Consider the following 12,291-nt stretch of genomic DNA (forward strand, 5'->3'; position numbering starts at 1 on the left):
TTCATCAAGCTGAAAGGATTTGTATAGTACTAAAATGACCAAAACGACTGATACAGTGTTATGTTATCTTGGACAGGGTTGCCCACCTGAGATTAATAACAATTCAATACCACACCAATGTTTCCACTGCCGAATTTATTTTTTCTTAGCATTTTACCCAGGTTTATAATTTCATGACTGTACTTTGCACAATTTATGCTAATAATTGTGATAACCTGTTGAACTCAAAATTGCATCTTTCAAGGGATTTATCTCATTTGACAAGCATATCCCAAATCTTTCTCTAAGAGTGATGTTTCTTGTGTTTAATTAGACTATATGGTTTTTTCTATTGAAAGCTACTAACCTCGTGGAGAAGAAAGATCAGCTAAGGCCCTGAATTTTTTAGTGGACAACTGAGTTCGGTGTTTTATTTTTATCACTCATTTATTTTGGGATAAAATGCAAAACTCAAATAACTGCAAGAAACAAACCAAAACATGTCATTCCATATAGAATGCTGTGTTCCATGCAGGAGAGGAAAAAGAAGATAAAATGAAGGTAAAAAGGGAATAAATAGAAGCCAAATGAAACAGAAGCAAAGAGATTAAAAAGACAGTAACACTATAACACATACATAAAGAAACAAAAATGAAGAAGGAAAAACAAATTTAACAGGGATATTACACATCTAATAAATGACCAATTATTTCTTTTCAATTCATAAATATTTTTAAGTCCTACTATTTATAAGGTACTGTATTTTAGGCGCTAATAATTAAAATAAGGCTCTTGCCCACAAGACTTTTTACCTAATAGTGAGGATCTTTTATTCAATAATGAGTAACTTAAGGATTTTGCTTTTAGGATTCACTTATACAGAGATTAGCCATGTTCATAAATACCAGTAGGGGATACAATGACCAATGCTGTAAGAGAAAGGAAGGAGAGAATTACTTCCAACAGGGATGAGAGACAGAAGATTGCCTTGGATTGTGGCATGTCCAGGAGATTTTTCAAAGTCCTTTTGAGAGTTTTCCCATCTTGGGGGTGGGGGCGTTGAGGATGGATAGTACCTAGAGATAAGAAAAAGGAGAACACCTGATAATCCGTAAAAGAAAATTTTACCATCAAATATGGTTAGAAAAGGAAAAGTCATTTTAACTCTGTTTAGAATAAAGTATTTTTGCTTAAAATATATAGTAAGTTTGAAATATCTCACAGATAAACACACCATTACTAAGCTTTATTTACCCAAATAATTATAAAATAGTTAAACTAGGTTCAGCTGCACTATAAGGGTTTGAGATGGAAATAAACGAGTGGAAAAGGATGCCAGCTTCTGATGTAATCGTCATGAGAAAAGGTCAAGACTTCTCTAGATGGAACCAGAGGTGGGAGAAAGAGTGTGGGATGCCTATGCTCTGGTCACATCCATCCTGGTCAAAAGATGTCTTGAGACTCAATCTTATCGTTCCAACATTCACCTCAGCAACTGGCCCAGCAAGTCATTCTCTGGCCCAGGGAAGGTCACTACCTTGTAACCATCTGAGGAAAAGAATGCTTAGACAATCATTGTTTGGTCGGGGACAGATGGAAGGATGGATAGTCGGTACCATGTCCGTCTTTGCTCACAATATTCAGTGATCAGGGTACTTTTTAAAAAAGGTTTAAAATATGCTTTATAATGAGGGCTCGATTTGACTACATTACGTGATTAGCCTAGGGAAAGTGTCTCCCAAGCAAGCCTGGCAGAGAGTCTTCAACAAAGAGTAACTTTTGGTAGGTGAGAAAATGGATGCAATAAGCATAGGTGATCTTTAAATGGGTATTGTGAAAAAGAGAGAAAAAGATGAGAAAATTTTGAAAGGGAGTCCAAAGTTTTAAGCCTGTTGACAGGCTAAGGAGCAAGAGCCAAGAAACAGGGAGAGATTCAAGACTCAAAGGGAGAAAGGAGGGCATAACTGTTGCCACAAAAGGCATAGGAAGAAGAAAGGGCATGAAATCAAGAGCAAAGGAAAGGATGAAGATTGGATAGAAGGATAGATACTTCTGCTGCTGTTGAAGCAGGAAAAATAAATATGAATAAAAGATACAGTTTAGTGGAAAGGCACAAAAGTAGGAGGCTGGTGAGGTTTTTCTATTGGCATCAACCACTAGATTACCCACCAAGTTGGGCTTTAGATTTCAGGATGGACATGGGGACTTAAGGAAAGCAGTCAGGATTTTTAACATGCTTTGATGAATGGAAAATGACTAATCAGAAACTAAGTAAGAGGATTATCATGCAGTATCAGGACTTGTTGGTTTAGAAACAATAAATATAACACCGATGATTTAGTAAATACTTATGTGCAGGGTATTAGACTAAGTTTTGTTGTATTTATTCTTTGATATGTTAAAGAAAAAAAATCAGAATGTTTAAAAGTCTGACGGACTCGAAAAGCTTTAAAATGTTACGGTTCCCCAAATAAAGCTGGTCCTGTCTGTGACCTCTCAGCACAGGGTTGTATTTGGAAGAAACCCAATATCAATATCTCTTCAAAACTCCTCAAAATTATATTCCTGAAATCTTCCTGTATTCTTTTTTTATCTCCCCCACTCTTCCTCTCAAACTCTTCCTTTTATAATGTAAATCAACATGATTTTACTTGCTCATTTCTTTTCCTCTCTCTGTCCCTTTATCCTAGGCTTTATAGATGCCTGAACCACAAAGGGTGTTTTCCATCTTAGAAGTATACATTGGAAAGTGGGGGATTTTTTGTGAATGTAATTTTTTTGTTATCAATTTATTATCTGTCATCTCCAAATTCAACTTTTTTATATGGTCCCTAAACATGCATCTGGGCCCTTCGAGTATTTTTGCTTTGCCAGCTGGCATTGACATGAAACTTTGCCTGGAGAGGGTGCTGGAGAAATAATGCGGAAAGAAAGGGGTTTGCTTCCTGGTTCTCGTGCGAGTGCGTGGCGAGCTTGGGCAAGTGTAGGTGGCTTCTCCAGCATCCAGTTCCTGTGGCACACGTGGCTTTCTCCAGCACCAGGGGCTTGCGTGGCAGCCAGCAGGACTCAGTGGCCAGTCGCTGCATCTCTTCAGTTATGTGTACAGTGTCTCCATGAACACTCCCATGAACAGCTTTCCCTGGGACCCAGAGGGCACATTTCCAGCAAGCTGCAGAAGACAGACTTCCAGCAAGTTCCTGTGGTACCCTGGCAAATTCTTTGCTTTCAATAACCTATGGCTGCTCTTTCCAATAACATCTGAATCTCAGCCTTGGGTTGTCTATCTCAGGCACAAGGGAAGTGGCTGTTTCATAGCTCTGTTATTTCTGTATTCTTTTTTTTTTTTAAGATTTGATTTATTTATTGGACAGAGAGAAAGAGCCCACAACCACAGGCAGCGGGGAGTGGCAGGCAGAGGGAGAGGGAGAAATAGGCTCCCCGCTAAGCAAAGAGCCCAATGGAGGACCCCATCCCAGAACCCCAGGATCATGACCTGAGCTGAAGGCAGCTGCTTAACCAACTAAGACACACAGGCACCCCTATTTCTGTATTCTTTAGAGTTCTTTTTACTTATTAGTTAATCTTCTGTTACTCTAAACCCATTGTAGTTAATAATTGTTTATATTAAATTTTACCTGTTCAAATTACTCTGTGGTTTCTCCCACCAGACTGGACTCACTCATGCAATCATATCTAAAGAAATATGAGAGTTCGTCTGCAAGAAGTTACAATTTTCAAATATCAAGCTACTCTTATGTATAAACATTGTATTTCATACAGGAAATGACTCAAATGCATCTGACCGATTCTCTAACCAAATAACTTAGAAACAAGACAATATATTTTGTAACTAGAAACTTTCATTTCCTAAATCCAAACAATCAGTTTTATAATGCCAATAGCTGAACCACAAATTCCTATCTTACATGAAAGACCATGTAATGGATTGTTGAGAGGATTAAATGAGAAAATGTCTGTATGATAGATTTTTTAATGACTTAACACTCTCATAATACCTCTCAGAGAAAGAGAACGATCTTTGTTTTAGAAGCCCCCTAATGTGTGTGCTTATTTTTGAAAATGGGACCTCCTTATAGCTCCATTGGCAGATTAACCAAAGAAATACCTGAACTGTTTTTTTTTGCATAAAACAGGATCAGTTAGAAGGAGCTAGAGAGGAAGGGAGAAACTGTTAATGTGAGAGGGAATCCCAGGAGCAAGGCAGGAGGCTACAGTCCAAGTAGAAATTACCAGCGGAAATTCCACCATCATTGTCCCAAAGCACCAGTAAATCTGTTACCTTCTGTACTTCAGTTCGAGTATTTGGCATCAGGGCAGGCAGTCTGGCAGAGCAACACAGAAACAATGAAGGGAAAGCACACACACAAGGAAAGGTGACTACAGAGAATTCCAGGTAATAAATGTTGAACACATTTTACAGCGACTGACACGAAGAAAATATTCAGTAAATATTAATTTCTTTTTCCCATTTGAAGTATAAGGTGTAATCTCTGACCTTGGGGAACTAACCAATTGGTTGAAAGTTCAACGATGATAGGCACAAAATAATCAGAAAAAAAATATGAGCATGCAGTAATTGTGTGGTATGCAAATTATAGGTATGATAGAATTCAGAAAAGTCAGGGATCAACAGAGAAAAGCTTCTGAATTAGAGTGAGTAAGGAATTTGAATAATGCTGGGGGTATAGTAGATGTTCATATTTCATAGTAATTTCAAAGGGAAGAAGAGAAGGTGTATTGTAAGTGAAGGTAAGAAGGAAGAAGGAAGAAGGAAAATGAACATGCTTTGCATGTCTGTTGGAATGCCAAACCGAATCTGGGCTTGACTGGGTAACCAATATGAAGCCGTTCTAGTTTTTTGAGCAGTAGAGCAACACGTTGTAGAAAAGACGATCTACAAAGGGTTAGTGGACTAAATCATATTGAAGAGAGAAAAACTGGGAGGAAGTTGGAGCCAGTGAGTCTGTGGTGATGAACATCTGGACTTGGTTATTGGCAGTGAGAGTGGAAGCAATGAGTGATTCTGGATGATGTTGAAATAAAATCACGAGCTGGGGAAATTGTGGCTGGTATGGAATTGATGGCAATAAACAGAATAAATACAAAAGTACAGCACAGTTGGTGATAGAAACAAATTACAAGTAATTTCTTTACATTACCTTCTTTTTGCTTTCATTCTGACTCATGCCTCTGCTTGGTCGTCACCTAGTGCCACATGTGGGTCATATTCCCGGCATACAGAGGAACAATTCTACTGCACCCAAGAACTGGCTCCCGGGCTCCAGTTGATTTCTAATCCACCCACACTGATCGCTGAGCTGTGGTGGGTACAATTCCCTTGTCCTGAGGAAAGGGTTTAAAATGAGTCAGAATCTCCCAATCTGTGAGTAAAACAAGCATTTTTTTTTTTTTACTTCCCAGAGGCTTTGGTTCTCAAGAAGGATGGTTACTTCCTGCATCCATTCTCACTCCACCAATGGGCGCAAACTGGTTATACAACCCAGGTGCTATCTTGGCCTCTCAAGAACTAAATAAGGTGCTTTGGGATGACCATTCTAGAAAGGCCAAGGAAGTGTTTCTGAGAATGTGGAGGTTTCTGCACTCCTCATTCTGTGGCCCTTTCCAATAATGCTTTGTCTTAGGCTGTGGCGTGAGATAATGACCCCTTTGTCAGACTTTAAGATTAGTCTAGACCAGCTCTGTGCAATGAAATATAGGTGAGACACAACACTAATTTGAAGTTTGTCAATGGTTACATTAAAAACGTTAAAGGAAACAGCGTGAGATTAATTTTAATAACATATCTTAACCCAATATAGCTAAAATATTACATTGATGTGTTACTAATATAAAAATTGTTGATAAGATGTTTCATATCTTTCTCTTATCAAGCCTCCAAAATTTGGTGTGTGTCTTATATTTTTAGCACATCTCAATTTGGACTTGCCACATTTTCAAGTGCTCAATAGACACATGTGGCTAGTAGCCACTGTAGTGAATAGAGCAATTCTGAATTACTTTTTAAGACAGATATAGAGAAAATGCAGTTTAAACATTAAGTTCCAATTTGTTTTTGCAAGTTACTACTTAACTTTGAATTCTCTTATTTTCTCTTAATTCTCTGACATCTTATCTCTGCAGTCATGCCTACCTTTCTATCTGATGAAAACAATTACTTGTGAGAATACATAATAAACACCATGGTTCTCTGCCCAGATCCCCTCTTCAGGGTCAGGGCACTCATGCCCCTGGGCTTGGGAATATGGCTGCCTCCCTCCCTGGGTATTACCTTAAGCTATGGGGAGCTGCCTTCTCAAGGATTATGTCCTCTTGGCAGTGGCCTAAAGCCAAATCACAGACTGATGAAGAGACACAAGCCTGTCCCCCTTTACTCCATTTGTGACAACTCTGAAGGGCCATCCCAACTGCTGAGGCCCCTGTAGGGTAGACTGGCCTACCTTTGCAATAGTTCCACCGGTCAGTGTCTCCCTTTGCTCCATCTTGCCTTCTTCCCCTCCCTACAGGTGTTGTCTCCTGAGAGCAACCTCTCTCTACCTCCAACCCTATCCACAAACTAAACCCTGCTTGCATCTCTCCACCTCAGAACCTGTTTCCATTAAGACAGAATATAAAGTAGTAGTCTCTCTTCTGCAAAAGCAAAATTATAGGCAGTGTTTGAAGGGAGAAGAGGGAAAAGCAAGAGTTTGGTTCATTTCTGTGTATTATAACTCTATTGCCCCACAAGTGAACAAGGCCAGAGCTCTCTCTGACCCTCCCTCTCTTTCAAGTCTGTTCACTCTCATTTATTTTTCTTTTCCTATATCACATCTCACACAGAGGTCAAAGTGACAACTGAATCAAAGGTATGGTCAAAAATGGGATTAATCCTCATTGGGTTGAGAAGGAAAAATCAATCCTGTTGAAGAGAGAAATCTAGATTCTCCCTCATCTTAAAACTTGGGTTTGTCTGCCACATTAAGGTCTTTGACTCTCAAATACCTAAATTATTCTCCTGGGGGATGTTGGCTTTTACTATTTCTGCTTTAGCCTTTTTCAATGACTTCATACCTCTGTCTTTCTCACACACACACACACACACACACACACACACACACATTCATTCAGATTAATGACAATTCATTCTGCACAGGATGGCTGATGGGAAGGAAGTTGTCATTCCCATTATTTCCCTTACATCATAAGTCCCATAAATAAGGTAAGGTAGTCAGTTCTTAGATGTGAATTGAGAGTTAGGAGATGCTGATTCTCCATCTCATTTGGTCTCTTACTGAAGTTTTTTGTGGCTGGTTTAATATATGAAGTATTCTACTATTTAATTGTTACATAGGCTGTAGCAATATAATGATTAAAGTGCTTTGTGTTCCAGAAAACTTTTCTAGCCTGTACATTCAAGTTAGAAGATTGGATAAAATCTCACACAAGGTAGGCAATGTTTCCTTGCTTCAAAAAGCTTGCTGCCTGTTTGGTCTTGGTAAAATTCAGAGGGGTGGTAGAAAAGAATTGTAGAGCAGATGGGTATTTTCCTAAAGTATCCTAGAAAATATGTTTTTTCTCGAGTATTTTTATTGTGTCTATAACTAAGATATAACTATGTTAGAAATACTGAAGCCATGGAAGTTTCTGTGCTTCAATGAAATATTAGTTTTAACATTATGGTGATACTCAATACACAGCACCGAGAGGTCAGTGACTAGGGATTTTTCAAAGGAGGGACCTCACATTTAGTGAAGGACAAATTGTGGGGATCACAGTGATAAGGAGATTCTGGCATAAGTAATATTTCAGGCCCTGAAAATATACCTTAGAGCATGTAATAATACACATCGGCTATTTCTCTTAGTTGATTAAAAGCAAAACTAGAGCAAGCTGACTTGCACTCAAGCATGACCCCTCTTGCATTCAGCAAAGGGTCTTTTCTTTTGCCTTCCATTAGGAGATGGGCGAAAGGGATGTTTTTCCTTTTTCCTGTGATAGTAGGAATGAGGTTACTAAAGAATAAAAGAGCATACCTCAGTATCACAGAAAAACTTTCTTTAGCCTTCGGTATTCAAGAGAGAAATTGTGGGTTTGAGCTCATGCTTCACCGTAGCCAGTTTTTGTGGCATCACGTTGTGGGACAATAAATTAATGCCTGAGTAGCTCCTGTAGTCCTACCGAATCCACCCTCATCTGCTCTTCTTTTCTCTTGCCCTCAGCTTCCTTCATCCTTCATTACAGCTCCCTTCTCTGTGAAGGTTCATCAGTGTGAACCTGGATGAGGAGGCATCTGATGGTCCAGACAGAGCCCACAGGAACCCATACAACTCCTTGCCTACATCAGCATAGCTTTGCCATTCAAATTTTGTGATGCCAAGCCATTCACCGAGAGCATGGCAGATCACTTGTCAAAAAATAGGTCCACAATTATGGCATGCATGCGTGTGTGTGTGTGTGTGTGTGTGTGTGTGTGTGTGTGTTTTAAACTACACGTTACTGGAAAAATTATCAGAGTGGAACGCGATGTTGATTAGATTACATGTTCTTTGAAATTTCACCAATTAGAATGTCAAAAAGAAGTGGACATGGAATTGTACTAATTTCTACTTTACTAATCCATAAAACAGACACTTCTCATAAAAAGCCAGTAATCTTTCCTCAGTTCTCAGGAAAAAATGACTGAATTGCTGCAGCAAAGTCTCCTATTATTAATTCTCCATGTTATAATGAACAAAACTGAAAGGCACACTTAAGCAGTAGCACAAGGATTAAATGACCATTGTTAAATAACAATGGTTAATATCTGATTGTTTAACAATAATGAGCTTGACCCTTTATTGGTCACACCTGGAGGTGTTCTCCTTGAGCATTATCTAGCTTGGACCCACTGTGAGCAGCAGGTGAGTTCCATATCATCTGTATCATTCATTCATTCATTCAGAGAGCAATATTATTAAGCTTTATCCAGAGCATTGCTCCTATACCCTTATGATAAATTACTGAAACAAACCAAAATGGAGCTGTATGTGAGTGAAAGAGGAATAAACAGTAGAAATAATACATACATATGTCCAGATTATAGGATGTTGGGAAGTAATAAAATCTATGGGAAAAAAAAGACAGGTAAACTAAAAAAATCCTTGACATTGAGAGGGGTCAATTTTGAATGAGTGATTCACTCACATTGAGAAGATAACAGTTGACTGAGAACTTCAGTCCATGGTGGTAATGTCGTTCCTATTTTCTCATCCATAAATCACTGCTATCATCTTTTCTGATACCATCTACTAGACACATAAACAAAAATGATGTGTAAGTTTAAGACTATATAGCTCTCAGGTCAAGGCCAGTGATTTTTTTGTGATAACATAGGATTTATCTCTTGAAAACCTAAGAGACCTGGTCTTACTCATGATAACAGTAGGTAGGTTCCTGAATGATGTGACATGAGATGTGCTACCCAAAGTTCCATATCCTCTCCCAGTTCCTTTACTATTTTAAAATCTGCTTCTTGGGGTGCCTGGGCACTCAGTGGGTTAAGCCTCCTACTCTTGATTTCAGCTCAGGTCATGATCTCGTGATGGAATGGCATACCAAGTGTGGGGTATACTGGGAGTGCAGTGGTCTGCTTCAGGATGAAGGAGTACATCATCACTAAAGTTGTTTAGAATTACTGGACACAGTGGTAATAAAAAAGCAGACTGACTTTAGTGGCTTTTATTACTGTTTGTAAATATGTTAGAGACAATGATCTCCTTTTCTTTTCTGCTTCCAGGAAAGACTATGCTCACCAAACCCCACCTGGGAACCCAATGCTCTGAAGAACGTATTTCCAGAGTTTCTATTATGTATATATCTACATAAACTTTTCCTGCCTCTCCTTCATGAAAATGAGATTATACAACTAAACAATAGACTGTGGATGCTTTCCATGTCAGTAAATGTAGACCTACATCATTCATTTTGATATGTTCCATATGGCTTTGTCTAATGCCCTCTGGACGGGCTTTTAGATGTTTTCACTTTCTCAATATTATAAACTGAGTTTCAACAATAGTCTTGTATTTGCAACTTTGTACACTTATCTAACGTCCTCCTTAAAGTACATTACCAGAGGTAGAATCACTATCCCGAAGGGGATGCATATTTTTGATATTTACTCCTCAACTGCACTCCAGAAAGTTTATAGTACTTCCCTCTATTATCAGCTGATTGGGAAAGGGCCTGCTGCCATTTTTAAATCCTTGCCAATCCAAGAAATGAAAAATATCACATTTTTGTATTTTATTTTGCATTTCTTTGATGTCTAGCAACTCTTAACATTACTTTATAAATTTCTTTTTTTTTTAAGATTTTACTTACTTATGTGAGAGAGAGAGAGGAGGAGGAGGAGCAGAGGGAGAGGGACAAGCAGACTTCTGCACTGAGCATGGAGCCTGAAGGTGGCTCAATCCTAGGACCCCAAAATCATGACCCGAGCCAAAATCACGAGTCAGAGTCTTAACCGGCTGAGCTCCCCAGCCGCCCCTACTTTATTAATTTCTAATAATATTTGTTTTATATTTTTATAATTTGTAGATGGGCCTGGATAAACTTTATTTTTGCCCTTTAGCCATTTTTTCTATTGTGCCATAGAACAAATGTTCCAAAAAAGGGGGGGAAGATACTGAGCATAGATGTCACCTACTATATCAGACTACTTAGTGGAGAAGACCTACTAATATCCATCATACGAATTTGCAGATGTATTTCTTAAACTTCTGAAATTATATGAAAAATCATATGGCTCTATATTTCTACTACTGTAAATATTCTTCTCCTACAATGTGTCCTCAATAGTATGTGGAGGTGACAGGGCAAAACGTGCTATGTGTACTACAATTCTTACTCTGCTCATCCGAGATGAGATCTCTCTTGCTTTGCAAGATGAGGGCAGAAGTTTCCCTGCCCTTCTCTCTGTGTTTCTTCACCCTGCTCCACTTTCCAACTTCTATTCTATGTAAATCCAATTCTATTCATATACACATAATAAATAATTTTGACTGATAATTTCTGACTACATAAAAAGCTTTTGTGATTTGTCCATAGTGAATTATAAAAATTTAAAACCAATAAACACTCAAATTATTGTGAATATATAGGTATTGCTTTTGACCTAAATAGTTTGGTCGGATTATGTTTCATCCTCTATGGGTCCAATAGTACTTTTTATGTTGATCACTAGAGAATGTTTTTAAGATTCTACTTTCACATTCCATCAACCGCCTCCATCTGTTATGTGACTATCGGGACTCTTGTTTATAAGTGGCATGAAAAACAACTCCAACTTAGAAAAAAAATAGTTACTCAAAAGAATAGATCTGACTTCAAGAAATGGCAAGAGACAGGCACTCACACACTGTTAGCGTCTAGTTTCCAATGACGTGATTCACCATTTCTTGGTTCAGCTTTGTTCTCCTCTGAATGGTGACTGTAGTACTTCACTCCCTCATTTTGCTGAAATACACCCTCAAGCTTCTTCCGAAGAAAGGATATTTGGGGTGGAAACTTTCTGAGTTCCCACTCATTTGAAAATATATTTATTTTATGCTCATGTTCGACTGGTTTCTTGCCGAAGTAGATTCTAACTTGATGAACATTTTCTCTCAGGACTCTGAAAACAAGGCTCTGTCATTTTGCAGCATCTAGTTGGGAGATGTTAAGTTTGTTGTCAGTTTAATTCTTGCTTCTTTTGTAGATGACTTGTTTTTCTCTCTGGAAGAATTCAGAATTTTCTCTTTGAAATTAATATTCTGAAATTTCACAGTTATGTGTCTAGGTATGAGTCTTTTCTCATGGTTTGTGCTGGGCTTTTTGTGGGCCCTAAAGACATGTTTTCTTCTTCAGCTTTGGGAAATTCTCTTGTATTTATTCTGTATAACCCCTATTCCTCTGCCTTCTTTGATTTTCTTCCTCAAACTCCTACTAATTGCATATTGAACTGGCTGGGTTTATGTTCTATGTCTCTTATCTTCTACATCATATTATTCATCTTGTATTTCTGTTCAGAGAGATTTCCTCCATTTTATTTCCCAAAACCTATAATGATTTTTTTTCTAATGCGGCAATCATATTTTTATTATGTTAGAGTTTGTTTGAATGTTACTTTTCCATAAACTGGCATCCAGTTGAATCTCACTAAGGATGCCAATTCAAGCTTTTTAAATTTTTTGTTTTTCATTTCAGCTTTATTGAGGTATAATTGACAAGTAAAATTGTGAGAATATTAAAGTGTACATCATGGTAATTTGATAT

The 12,291-nt window shown here is 38.1% G+C and overlaps 1 protein-coding gene and 1 long non-coding RNA gene across 3 annotated transcripts in view; one reads left to right on the top strand and one right to left on the bottom strand.

Annotated features, from left to right (window-relative positions):
- Window positions 1–811: 811 nt before the first annotated feature.
- The window catches only part of LOC148164704 (uncharacterized), a 172,069-nt gene continuing 160,589 nt past the window's right edge, over window positions 812–12,291 (bottom strand). Inside the window, exons 2-3 of the long non-coding RNA XR_015767866.1 lie at window positions 5,160–5,343; window positions 812–1,055 (exon numbers count right to left, since the gene is read on the bottom strand). This is a non-coding gene — a long non-coding RNA (uncharacterized LOC148164704). The remainder of the gene's footprint in view (window positions 1,056–5,159; window positions 5,344–12,291) is intronic.
- FAP (fibroblast activation protein alpha) overlaps window positions 4,556–12,291 on the top strand; it is an 86,503-nt gene continuing 78,767 nt past the window's right edge. The window contains exons 1-4 of one of the 2 annotated variants that reach the window (XM_088021652.1): window positions 4,556–5,323; window positions 5,422–5,536; window positions 7,388–7,443; window positions 8,217–9,930. The gene's annotated coding sequence lies outside the window, so the exon portion shown is untranslated. Of the gene's footprint in view, window positions 5,324–5,421; window positions 5,537–6,749; window positions 7,444–8,216; window positions 9,931–12,291 lie in introns of those variants that run through there. The other variant, XM_028113118.1, reaches the window with a different exon arrangement.

This window comes from Eumetopias jubatus, unplaced genomic scaffold (assembly GCF_037043125.1).
Source record: "Eumetopias jubatus isolate StellerSeaLion01/CBP00866 unplaced genomic scaffold, mEumJub1_p1.0 scaffold_3, whole genome shotgun sequence".
Taxonomy (NCBI): Eukaryota; Metazoa; Chordata; class Mammalia; order Carnivora; family Otariidae; genus Eumetopias; species Eumetopias jubatus.